Below are 13929 nucleotides of genomic sequence, written 5' to 3' on the forward strand. Positions count from 1 at the left end.
TTCAAGGGATTGAACCCAGGTTGCCTTACCTCTAAGCTACATCTTCAGCTCCTTTTATTTTTGGTTTTGAGTCAGGGTCTCATGAAGTTGCCCTGTTGAACTTGTGATCCTCTGCCTCACCCTAGCAGCTAGGATATGGATGTGTGTGCCACCACACCAGCCCCAAGAATCTTTCTTTATGACATTTTTCATTGATTTATTTTTTATCTGTTGATAATGCAGGGGACATGTGAAATGAAATCACCATCAACTGGCCGGGCGCAGTGGTGCACACCTGTAATTCCAGTGACTCAGGAGGCTGAGGTAGGAGGATTGCAAGTTCGAGGCCAGCTCCAGCATTTTAGCAAAGCCCTAAGTAACTTGGTGAGACCCTGTCTCAAAATAAAAACTAAAAAGGGCTAGGGATGTAGCTCAGTAGTAAAGCACCTCTGGGTTCAATCCCTGGTATCCCCTCAAAATTGTCATTGGTCTAATCCAGTATTTTGTTATACACAAATATTCAAGATCTGCAAGAGGTGAACTCTGAAATAACCACAACATTAAGGTAATAAAAGCAGCCACTAATGTTACTTACTGTCTATATCTATTATAAATGTATAAGTATATATATATTGTTTTTGTTTTTGTTTTGTGGTACTAGGGATGGGACCCAGGGTCTCACACATGCTAGGCAAGTGCTGTATCACTGAGCTACATCCCATGTATAGATACAGATCAGAGATATATATGATCAATAACTATGCACTGAATATACACACATGCACACACATATATACATAATATCCTCCTCATAGGAATCCTTTTTGGGTGAATATTATCTCTACTACATAGATTAAAAAAAGTGAGGCTCAGTGATATTATATTACTTATCAAAGGTCATGGATAATAAAAAGCTGAGTCAGATTGAAACCTCTACCAGCCAATCCAAAGTTGGTGCTCCTAACCACTTGTGTGGAGATTAGCGTCCTGAATTGAGACCTTTGCTCTCTTCCCCTGAATAAAAGCCAGGGCTATTCTGTGGTGAAGCCAATGTCCCAACCTAGAAAAGGGAAGAGTCCTGGCATGTCCTAGTTCTATCCATGGGAATGGCCTGAAGGGAAAAGTGTGATAGGGAGCTGTTTGTGGGTAAAAGCAGACAGACAATGGGACTTAGAGGGAAAAATGGTAGGACCCTGCTCACTAACACATCTCCAGTGCCTGGCACCTGGCTGGTGCTGGGTGACTGAGTGCCTTTCTGATCAACCAGCAGACAGCATGCCACCAAGCTCTCCTCTCTAGGCTCTGCACCTCTGATGTCAACTTCTGCTGTCAACCTCTCCCTTTCCAGTAAATTAACTCATTGTTACTGGACTTGAGAGCATCTACATTGTTGGCCCTCTGCCAAGTGCTTTATAACCTCTACTTATTTGAAGTCCTCACAAAAATCTAACAATCATATTCCAGAAACTTCTGGACTAGAAAGAAAGATCTACTACCTTCTGTACTCAATTTAAATTGGTCAATTTATTAGTCTCTATTTAACAAAAAGGAAAAAATTAAAGCCTTCTGTTCACAGGAGATTTAGGCTTTGATACAAATTTAACTAATTAAATAATTTAAACTGCAAATACAAATTCAAGATGGCTACTTCTTTTAGCTACTTCATTTGCTTTAAGCATACACAAATACAATGCTTATAGAATTTCTTGGGCTGTTGGGGTTGTGGCTCAGCGGCAGAGTGCTTGCTTAACACATGGAAGGCACTGGGTTCGATTCTCAGCACCGCACAAAATAAGTAAAATAAAGGTATTGTGTCCAACTACAGCCAAAAAACTTAAAAAAAAAAAAAAAAGAATTTCTTATTGGGGCTGGGGATGTGGCTCAAGCGGTAGTGTGCTCGCCTGGCATGCGTGCGGCCTGAGTTCGATCCTCAGCACCACATACAAACAAAGATGTTGTGTCCGCCAAAAACTAAAAAGTAAATAAATATTAAAAAAAAAAATTCTTGGGCTGGGGCTATAGCTCAGTGGTAGAGCATCTGCCTAGCAAATGTGAAGTCTTGGTTTCAATTCCCAGCACCAGACAGATGCACACACACACACACACACACACACACACACACACACACACTCTAATTTTAAAAAATTCTCTAATTTTTTAAAACCTGCCATCAAAAGTGGTTATAAAATTTCTAAAAACTGGATTTAATTTTTGCTTATTCTGGGCTGGGGATGTGGCTCAAGCAGTAGCGTGCTCGCCTGGCATGTGTGCGGCCCCGGGTTCAATCCTCAGCACCACATACAAACAAAGATGTTGTGTCTGCCGAAAACTAAAAAATAAAAATATTTTAAAATTCTCTCTCTCTCTCTCTCTCTCTCTCAAAAAAGAAAGTTTAAAAAAAATTTGTTTGCTTATTCTTCCAACACCTTCCTGGAGCCTCTCTAGGATTTCAGTAATTCTACCAGTTATTATTTGTGTATCTTCCTAGAGTTTTTGTGATCCTACTAGACCTAAAAGAATAAAGAAACTATCCCAGAATAAGCTGAGATTGCAGGTTCTGAGCAGAGACCTGTTGTTAGGTTGAGTGGGTCTCAGGTTCAAATCCAAGCTGCTCATAGTTAACACTAGCACCTTTTTATGGTAAAATTTTTCTTGTTACCACGTGGCACTTTTAACTTTCCTTATCTATTTGTTTTCCTTTTGTATGCTTTAAAAAAAAACATTAACCTAGACACAGTGTATCCCTGTAGTCCCAGCTACTCAGGAGGCTGAGGCAGGAGGATTACAAGTTCGATGGCAGCCTGGGAAACCTAGCAAGACCCTGTTTCAAAATAAAAATCCAGAAAGGCTCAAATTTTCAAATTGTCCCATAAATATTTACTAATTTTTTTCAGTTTGTTTGAATTAGAACCCAGTAAGAGTCACATATTTGACTGATTTATATATATATATTATTTATATATATATAATTTATATTATATATTAATATATATTAATATATAATATATTATATATTAATATATAATGTATTAAATATATTAATATATATTATTTATATTTATATTATATTATATATATATTATTTCTGAACTTTGGTGTATTCCCCAGGGTTGATATAGTCAAGTTTTACATGATCTGAGCCATGTCCTATCATAATCATGCCTGATTTTTGGCATGATTAAAACCTATGTATTCCAATATTATTTATAATTGGTAGGGTCACTGAGGTTTCATACATACCATTTTCTGCCATATCCCTAGACAGAAACTCAAGCCTGGCTGCACATTAGAATTTGGAGATCTTTTTAAAGTTGTGGTAAAACATGCGTAACATAAATTATCACTTTAACCATTTTAAGCTTCTCAGGGCTATTTTATTATCTATGTTAGTTCTCGTTAGGACACATGAGTTTCCTTTCATCTGGTGACTTTATGTGTTCCTTGGTGCTATCCAGTCATGATTAAGGATTTTATTTTATTTTTTTTAAATGTGTTTATTGGGATGTTTTCCCACTCATCTTGATTCAGGCTGCTTTTAGTGATCTTTGTTGGTATGTGGTGCTGAGGATCGAACCCGGGCCGCACGCATGCCAGGCGAGCACTCTACCGTTTGAGCCACATCCCCAGCCCAAGGGTTTTATTTTCTTGATGTTACCAGACTCACAGTTTTCTGGTTCTATTCTTTCCTCCTTGCACAGAGAGATACTAGTTAATATTTATTCCTTATAGAGAAAATATAGAAACAAAATATCCATTTATTAACATTCTTCTACTATTATCAAAATGATACATGTTATCACTTTTCCTGGTACAACTACCTTTTGAAAGTCTTTATCATAGCTTTCTACTTTTGAATGACTTATAGATTCACCGCTTTTCCCAGATATTTTACTTAAGCATATTAATGAATAAATATTTTAGGGTACCCAAATTGTAATAGCTTGGACAGTGACAATCCATTTAATTATCATTTGTCTTCATATCACTACCCCTAATATCCTTGAAAATATCCTTGCTTTCTGGTATCAAAAGGATACTGTAGACCCATTTTTATTTCTTGTCTCAAGGAATTAAATCAGTTGTCCTCCAAGGACCCCTGATTAGACATTATTAGTAGAGGGTAAAGTATAGAACCAATACTTTAGTTAGAAAAAATTTTCCTTAAGGTAAAATTTGTATTCCTCTTTCCAATTTAACCTATCACTACTGGGCATTGCCTTCCTGATGGCCCATGGATTCACCATCCACACTGACAGAATCCTTTGAGGTTGCTATTATCATTGTCCAACTAACAACTGAACAGAGACTGCACAAAATTATGTAGTTAGACCAGGATTACACTGCAAGAAAGTGTTGTGGTTGGAATTCAAACCCAGCACTATTTTCAGCAAGTGAGCCCTTACAGATTCCCACAAGGTTCTGCCATCAATCTCTTGTCTGCTGTCAGAAATACAGAACTTAGTCATTGCCAAGAGATGTCCACCAAGTCATCTCATTTAGGACTCCCAAGGCAGGATATTGCTAGCATTAGGTCGGGGGAGGAGAAGAGGAAATACTACCCAGATTTTCTTCTCTCCCTACAGGATTCAGGAGTCAGAATGACAAGGAGAGCCCTCCACGAGAAAGGCCTGAAGACAGAGCCCCTCAGAAGGCTTCTGCCTAGGAGGGGCCTCCGGACAAATGCCCGGCCTAGTTCCACTGGGCCAGATACCAGAGCTCCTGGGGGAGGAAGCAAGGCCCCTAGGGCACCCAGGACGATCCCCCAAGGGAAGGGGAGGTGAGCCTGCTCGCCAGGCAAGGTGAGGCCCTTAGGGGTCCCTTGGCCACCCCAAGATCCAGCCACCTACCCATGCCCTGAGGGCAGAAAGAGCTTCCCAGCTCAACACCCACTGCAGGAACATCAAGGGCAAGTGTGTCTACCTTTGCCCAGAACCTAAGGTCACAGAACCCATCCTGCTCCCCACCTGAGCCTCAATGTGTGGGAAGAGATTAGGGCAGAACTCGGACCACACCAAGCGCCTGAGGACGCCTCCCGGAGAGGCCCAGCAGTGCCTCCAGCACACAGGAAGTTGGACACCAGGCGGCCTTGCCAGCCTCCTCACACCAGCGCGGCCCTTGGCCAAATGGCCTGAGTGTACTTGCAACGTGGCTGCAACCTTGACTCCCAGAGACAGGCTGAGTCCAACCGTGCAGTGCCACAGGGACCACACTGGCGAGGGGCTTCACCACCAAGAGGGGTGCTGGAGGCACCAAAGACCGGCCTTGAGCTGCCTGCCCCACCACACGCTGCTGACAAAGGTCTCGACGGCCACCCATGCACGGGGTCTGTGATACCACGCCTGCAGCCCCGAGAGTCTATGGGTGCCTGGCCTCTGAGCTGCTGGAACTTACACCGGGGTGCCAATCTTGCCAGCCAACCTAGGAACCCACATGGTCCAGAGGCCTTCCAGTCCAGGCACCCCGCTTCCTGCTGCAGGACCCATATGGAGGGACTGATGGAGACTTCTGGGGCAGCCCTGAGCCAACCCACCCTACCTGGAAAATCCCACCTGGAGAAACCCATGGCAAATGAGTGGTCCAGGGCTTTCCCCAACCTCTTGCTTCCTGACTTTATTATTGGGCCTATCATACTAGGACCTATCACACTAGGAAACAATAGCATCTCCCATTTATCCGGAGCTTACTCTGTGCCAGGCGATGTGATTTATGGGAATTATCTCATTTAATCCTCACAACATCTTTGAGTTATTGATATTATCAGCATTTTACAGACAGAGAAACTAAGTCTCCAAGAAGTTAAGGGACTTGCCCAAAGTCACACATCCAGTATGTGGCAGAACCAGCATTCGGACCCAGGTCTGCCTGTCTGACTCCACAGTCGGTGCTAATATGCCACTTCTTGTGCTGGACACGGTGGAATTAAGGCTGTGAGTTTGACAAGGCATCCATTTATGGAGCATTCATTTTTCTCAGTGATAAGTTATACAGAACACTTTTCATACTAAAGTGTTCAGGCTCCCTGGGAGGAAAGTGAACGTTTGTACCAATGATTGATATGAAATTTGAGATGACATAGAATTTTGGTGCTTAAGACCAGTGCTTCAGGCTCAACCCATAGTTCCCTAGAGTGACCTCTTTTCAGACCTCTCTAGAGTGATGTTGGTGAAGGAAGCTTGTCCCCACTCAGGACCAGTTTCTGTGTGGATGCTTCCTGGAGGTGAAGGAAGAGGGCCTCTGGGCACCATCTGCTATCCCACTGTGTTGCTTGGGAAGCTCAAATAACAAAGTCTTGTTAATTAAGATTTCCAAATTCCCAAAGATATTAATCTTCCAAATTTAGAAATGAAAAACTGGAATTCTTATGAATTCCTGAAAATCTGTTATTCTATATTTTTCATTAACTTTCTGTGTTTTTTAAAACAAGTAAAAACACATGTAGTAGCAGTTTAAAAGAACTGTAGGCCAGGCTGGGTGTGGTGGCACACCCCTGTAATCCCAGAGGCTCAGGAGGCTGAGGAAGATTGCAAGTTCAAAGCCAGCCTCAGCAACTTAGTGAGGCTCTGTCCCTAAATGAAATATAAAAAATGGATGGGGATGTGGCTCAATGGTTAAGCACTCCTGAGTTCAATCCCTAGTACCAAAAAAGAAAAGAACTGTAGGCCATAGCAGGTAGCCAAAAACTGGAAATGCCAACAAACACTATTGGGTAATATTTAAATAGCAAAGTGTTTAAATAACTAGGTTGACAGAACTTCACAGTCATGAGTTGAAATTGCCAATATAAGGCTTATTTCCAAAACATTTTATTTCTTGGACCATCATTCACAGAATTTGTATAAAATATACTATGCATGTAAACATGTTATCTTATTTGTTAGTGTGACTCACTATTAATCATAGACCCACAGATATAGTTTTTTCCAGTGCTCTACCACTGAGCCACATCCCCAGCCCTTTTCTAAATTTTTATTTTGAGATAGCGTCTCAACAAGTTTTCCAGGCTGAACTCAAACTTGCCATCCTCCTGCCTTATATTACAGGCATGTGCACCTGGCATAAATAAATTTTTAATATGTCAACAGTTACAAAAGAATGAATTAAATTGCAACAACTTTTTTTCTTATGTGGTCCTTATCCCAAATTTCAGAAATGTGTACTTTAACCTCAAGTTCCCTGTGTCAACACTTCCTTTTCTTGCTTTTAAATTCCTCTGTATTGTTAAGCATTCGTTCTCACAGGAGAATTATAGTGCTTTTCCCCATATTTCCAATTTCTTCACCAATTTTTTAAAAAATATTTTTTAGTTGTCAATGGACCTTTATTTTTATGTGGTGCTGAGAATCAAACTCAGTGCCTCACACATGCTAGGCAAGCACTCTTCCACTGAGCTACAACCCCAGCCCCACCAATTGTTTTTGAGATTCAGAAAAACATAAAATTTCTCAGTTAATACCAGAAAGGAATTTCTGCAAAGACACTGCCCTGGGCTGAGCAGCACTGGCAAGGCAAGACCTAGTTCTTTGTCAATCAAGTTCAGCCAGTAGAGCTTCCTGGTGTCAGAGGCCTTAGAGCCAAAGGATCCAAATGTGGATCCTAGCTCTGCCACTTTCTGGTTGTGAGACTAGGAAAATCACTTTACCTCTCTGAGTTCAATTTAGCAGAATAACATCTGGGAAAGAATATGCTTGCTTTGCGAGGCCGTATTACAGGGAGGGTTAAGAGTGTGGCTTTGGAGTCAGACAGTCTGAGGTTCAAATCCTAGCTCCATTACTTACTACTACCTCTTTGATTTGGGGCAAGTTCTAACCACTTCGTTTTTCTCTTCTGTAAAATGGGCACACTGATTGAATCTATTTCATAGGATGTTGTTGAGTTTAAATGAGATCACACATGAAAATGCTTAACATAGAGCACGGTACATTGTAAATGCTTGGTAAATGTGGACCAGTATAGTTATTATTATCTGCTGTATCTACCTCACAGGGCAGTTGTGAGGATGAAGTGGGGAGTCTGCTGGGGGGATGTGCTTTCTAAACTGTGAAATGGTATCCACATATCTCTCTTTCCTTCAGAGATGGGATGGTCAGAAGCTTCGGGCAGACATTAGTGGCACCCCCAAGTAGGGGGCCTGAGAATCCTAGCTTATATTCACAGAAGGTAGCTGTGATGAGGAGGTGTCATTACCTGAAAAACAGGGTACAAAGTGCTCTTAGGTGAGGGTTAATTGCAATCAAGTGGGCAAACTCCCACTTTGATGACTTCAAAAGGAGGCTGTGGAGGAAAGAGTGATGTTAAAAGGAATCTCCCCCATCATAGGATTTTTTTTTTTTTAATAGAGATCAAATCAGAGGAAGGGGACATGTAACACAAGATGGTAAGGAGGGCTGTCTTGACTCTTGTCAGAAACTCTTGTTGAGGAAAGGCTGAATTTAGGACATGGTCCCCATAGTTGGGACGAGTACATCCTCTCCTGCTGTGCAAGCACACGCAATGTCATTCATTCCCTAGACCTTAGACCAAATGTGGTTCAAAGGGCCTTCCAAAGATGACCTCAGGTAACCCTGACAGCAGCCCCATAAAATAAATACTAGCACTACTCTGATTTTGCAGATGAGGACTTGGAGTCTGGGAAGGTTAAATTCAGTGCCCCGAGTCAGGATTCAGAGTTCCAGCCTTTCATCTGCCTTAACCCACCAGGTTCCAGATTGCTGGTCTTTGAACAAGAAAGAAGGAAGTTCAGTGCCCAAGTTTCCTCCACTCTTACCTTCAGTAATCACTCTTTCTCCTATGTGCTGCTTATTTGCTGTTTTTCTCTGCTTAGCCCTTAAGGCAGGGTCTCTGCCCCATCCCTGGACCCTTTTTTGTTGTACCCAAGGTGAGATTTCTTTGTGCTAACAGCTTCAATTACTGGTCATCTCTCCTTACCAGACTCTCCTTCTAAGCACCAGCCTGATCAACAAACTGCCTCCTTGATAACTCCTCCTCTGTGATTCCAGGTTTCTGGTTCAGCATCTCTCCCTTAACATGCCTCTCCTGAGCTCCCCCCTCCTTACCATGGCCTCTTTGTTTCAAATACTAATGTGATGGTGGGGAATCTAAGAAGCTTTGAAAGACAAAGCCTCTTGAATAATTCTAGAGATGGAATGCAGGGTACATTCTCTGAGAGCTGCCAAAAGTTTGGAGGTAAATTGGAGATTAGAATTCATTATTTAACCAGTCAGCTGTCTACTGAGTGCTCACTGATGTGCCAGATTCAGTAGCCCATGCTGAGGATGCATTCATGAGTCAAACAGGAGCCCTAGTTTCAGGAATCCTCCAAGCTTCTGGGGAAGACTGACATTAAGCCATCCTCCCCAAATACAAATCCTTATATAAGACTGTGTTAAGTGTTGTGAAGGAAAAGTTTAGGGTGCTATTAAAGAATACAATAAATCTAAATGTGGGGGAGGGGGGTATAAAGAAGATCATTTTGATAAGTGACAATTACTGTATTCCTGAGACCTGAATAGAAGGAAGAGAATTCTATATAAAGGAAACAGTAGGCACACAAAGGTCTAGAGGTGGGAAACACCTTGGTATGTTAGGAAAACTGAAATTCTGTGTAGCTGGGGCTGTGACAGGAACATACTGGGGGGGGATATGGTAAAGAACTTGGAATTTGGGGTTTAACTTTTTTTGGTGGGGGGAACAATTTTAAAATTTCAGAATATTGTAAGACAAGAACAAAAGGCTATTGTTAACATTTACCCCATTTGTTTTATAATTTGCTCTCTATCCTGAACACTTATACAATGGCTTTTATTCTGAGCTATTTGAAAATATGTTGCATACATCATGTTCTTTTACCCCTAAATATAGTGTATATTTCCTACCATAATGCAATTGCCCACTTCACTAAATTTAATATTGATGCAACACGGCAGCTAACCACCTCTCTTGTAAACTGTTTCTATGATGTCCTTTATATAGTATTTTCCCCTGTAGTATACAGGATCCAGTCTAGGAATGATGTGTTTCATTAAGTTGTTATTTCTCTTTAGTATCTTTTAATCTAGAATAGGTAACCTTTCTTTGTCATTTATGATGTTGACACTATTGAAGAATGCAATCTTCCCCTTTATTTTAATAGAATGTTTCTCCTTTTGGTTTGTTTTCTGTTTCTTCATTATTATATATGAGTAATGCATTCATGGCGTAAGACTGTGTAAGTGATATTGTGTCCTCAGTGTCTTTGGTGATTTAAATTTTGATCACTCAGTCAAGGCATTGTCTGATTTCTCAATTTAGAATTACTGTTTTTTTCCCTACAACTAATAAGCAATCCATGGGGAGATACTTTCTGATCATCCCACTCCATTCTCAGAGGTTATAAATAGATTTAACATCTACTGATGGATGATAATCCTTGCCTGAATAAATATCATGATGGTTAGAATATACTAACTTCTCAACTCTAAGGATTATTCACTCCACATTTATTAGTCAACATTTGACATTCTTTTGCCCACTTGTTTACATATTTACTGTTAGTAGGGGCTCTTGGATTTCTGATTTTCCAATGACCTTATAATTATTATCCTGAATGATTTTGGTGCCAGAATTGTCCCAGATTTGGCCAGTGAGAACCCTTTCATTTCTATTTCAATGAAGTAGCATGATTCAGTTTGACTACTGAGAATGCACTGTAGGCATTGGAGTGAGGAGCAAACTGAAATGTTCAGTTTGGGTGCATGGCAGGAGATGATACATCTGTGGACACCAGAACACATGAGCCTGGGATATCAGGCCAATTCTCAAGTGTTATGGGGAACCACTGAAGAGTTTCTAAGCAGAGGAGTGAGTGAGGGGGATGGCTTTAGAGAAAGATTGTTCTGATAGCCAAGTGAAATGATTGGAGGGCTCTCCAATGCTGTAGCTCTAAAGTAACTAGGATAAGTTGGGTCCCTATGCCTGGAATGTCCTCCTGTTCATCTGGGCACAAATACAGTAAACACCTATCTCCACTGCATTTATCCACCCCAGGTATTGTGACAGCATACACCCTCTTCTTTCCTCATTTTGGCTAATGCCATACAACTTGCTTCAGGGAACTTTTCCCAGCCAGGTACAATGTAGGTGAGTGTACATGGACTGGTCCTTGAGCATTGCTGAAATCTGTCTGGGGACTCTGTGATCATTTGCTTTGGCATGCTGTGAGTCCAGCATGGTCTCTGTCATTCAAGCAACCACCCATTCAAACCTGTGCATTTGTGCCCTCCCCACCCTGCCCAAGCCCCTCACCATGGGAGATGATTTCCAAGTCCAGATGAACTTCACAGTGTACCTTCTTATCAGAGGTGGTAGTACATAGGAAAGCTGCAATCCTGCTAGGGGGTGCTGTCGACTCATTAGCACACACAAATAACCAAAAGCAGAAATTTTAAGAGACCAGAGGGAGGGGCTGATGCTGTGAAATCCCAGAAAAGGCAAGTTTTGTTTTTTTTTTTTCCTGATTGGAGAAATCAGCGTAAGTCCCCAGAAGAGAGTGGCATTTGAACTGGGCCTTGAGGGTAGAGAAGACTATTTGCCATTTTACAAAAGAAATATTTGATTATTCAGTGGATAGGTGGAAATAAGAAGAAAAGCAAAGCCCCACATCTTCATATTTTATTCACATTGCCAACACAATTATTATTGGTTACATAACATTCCATTAGACAGATATTTCATTGTTTGTCCCTTATTGTAAGAATAATTCATTTCAGGCCTCATGACATTGGCTTGGGGCATGTGGCTAGGCAGTGGAGACAGAAGGAACTCTGGGGCTGAATACAACGTGGGAGACATGGGAGCCGATACTTGAACTCATCCATTGATCCTATTCAGCAAATATTTATCAAGGGTCCAACGCCACACACCAGGCCCCAAGAATACAATGAGCATGGAGAGATGGTCTCTGTCCTGTCAAGTCTAATAGTAAGAAAGTCATAAATGGAAAAACTCACTGTCAAGCAACATGTACAGTGCCACAATAGAGGTACAGGATATTCAAATGTAGAAAAATCTAGAGCTGCATGTCAGAAGACCAAGTTTACACAGACACTACTATGTACTTGTCTATCCACAGGCACAAAGCACATCTCACCAGCTCTTAGGCTTTTGGGTTTTTGTTTTTTTTTGTTTTCGGTTTTCTATGTCAAATATTCCCTTTCTCTCACTTGGAGGGAATAATTATTGTTACCTTATTTTCCAAAATCTCAATTTGTATGCATAATTCATTCATTTTATTTTTCTCTCTTTTTGAAACTAAAAAGCATTTAATGATGCTAATTTACCTCTACATATAACTTTGGCTATTTAAATTATTTAAAAAAAATTTTTTTTAGTTGTTGATGGACCTTTATTTATTTATTTATATGCAGTGCTGAGAATTGAACCCAGTGCCTCACACATGCTAGGCATGCTCTACTACTGAACCACAACTCCAACCTCAAATTATTTTCCAAACAGTCTGTTTTTAATCTTGATGTACTCCTTAAGGATAATTTACTATTTATATTTTTAAATTTCTAAGTGGCATGTTTTATATTATTGTTAGTTGTGCTGCATTTTGCTCAGAGAATGGCTTCTACTTTTCAAAACTGAAATATTCTATGTAGTTTAATATTTATTGAATTTTGTCACTGTCCATGAAACTTGAAAAGGAGTTATACTGGTTGTTTTCAGAGTAAAAGAAATTTATATGTTCATATCTTCTATGTCCTTATTTATGTTTTGATTACTTGTCCAGAAAATATGTTAGGATATTTCTAATAAAATTGTTTCTCATGTTTTTTCTTTATTTTTTTTTTCAGTACTGAGGATTGAACCAAGGCATCCCATGTGCTAAGCAAGCACTCCACCTTGAGCTATATCCCCAGCCCTTTTCTTGCATTATCGATATTTTATTTTATAGGTTTTGTTGTTTATTTAACATATATGAAATCAAACCCTTTCACCATTAATTATACCTTTCAGAGAGTGAGGCCAAGAGCTTGGTTTCTGGACTCATATAGCCTAAAGATTTAGATTATAGCTCTCCCATTTATTACCTTAGGCTCTTCTCCATAAAATGGAAATCATACTATAATGGTATCTCTCTCAGGGGCTGGGTGCCAAAGGCCAATGTCTCGGCTTGGCACCAGAATCACGAGGCACTCACAGCTTTGTAGGTTCAAACAGCAATTCTTTATTCCAGCTCTCACACCACCTCCACACAGGTCCAGGGGCAAACGCGTTCTGCCGTCTCCCGCACAAACCACCTACTCCACGAGGCTCTCTCCAAATCCCATTTCAATCTCACGAGAACTCAACGGGAACAAGCAGCAGGAACACCCTAATCCCAGCAATAATCTTCAACTTCCAACTTCCCTAAAACCCATTATCTTAAACTGGCAACGCCTTAAACTCAAGGAGCCGGTTACTTCCTCAAACCTGATCAGCTCTAAACCCGGATCTGCCTAGGTCCTTGAGCAAGGTCACCTCATTAAAGCATGCATGCAATGTCCCATAAATGTCCTCTAAGCAGCATGGGGTACGCTTGGCAAGGAAATTTCGATGCGTCATTCCTACTTGGTAATGGCCCTCAGCAGCTGGGGATGTGGCTCCTCTCTGTATAACTTCTCAGATTAAATGAGATAATGAATATAAAGCACTCAGAGTACTTCCTGGCATATAGTAAGTGTTCAATATAGCTAAACATTATTATGATCATCATTATATTGCCTGACCATTATTGGCAGGGAGGCCTTTGGTACAGAGGTAGAAAAACTCTTAGGAACCTCTTTTCTTATCTACTCAGCACCTATTTGATACAGGGTGCCGCATATAGAGCATTAGAAGGCATTGTAAAAACTAGAAAGGGGAAATAAAGCTGACAGCCTCCTAGCACTTAAACACACACACACACACACACACACACACACACACACA

The 13929-nt window shown here is 40.8% G+C and overlaps 1 long non-coding RNA gene across 1 annotated transcript; it reads left to right on the top strand.

Moving 5' to 3' along the window:
* Positions 1-220: 220 nt before the first annotated feature.
* Positions 221-12791, top strand: LOC144367494 (uncharacterized). Its single transcript, XR_013426929.1, has 2 exons — positions 221-303; positions 4563-12791. It is a non-coding gene; the product is annotated as an uncharacterized LOC144367494 (long non-coding RNA).
* Positions 12792-13929: the final 1138 nt, after the last annotated feature.

This window comes from Ictidomys tridecemlineatus, chromosome 10, assembly GCF_052094955.1.
Source record: "Ictidomys tridecemlineatus isolate mIctTri1 chromosome 10, mIctTri1.hap1, whole genome shotgun sequence".
NCBI lineage: Eukaryota > Metazoa > Chordata > Mammalia > Rodentia > Sciuridae > Ictidomys > Ictidomys tridecemlineatus.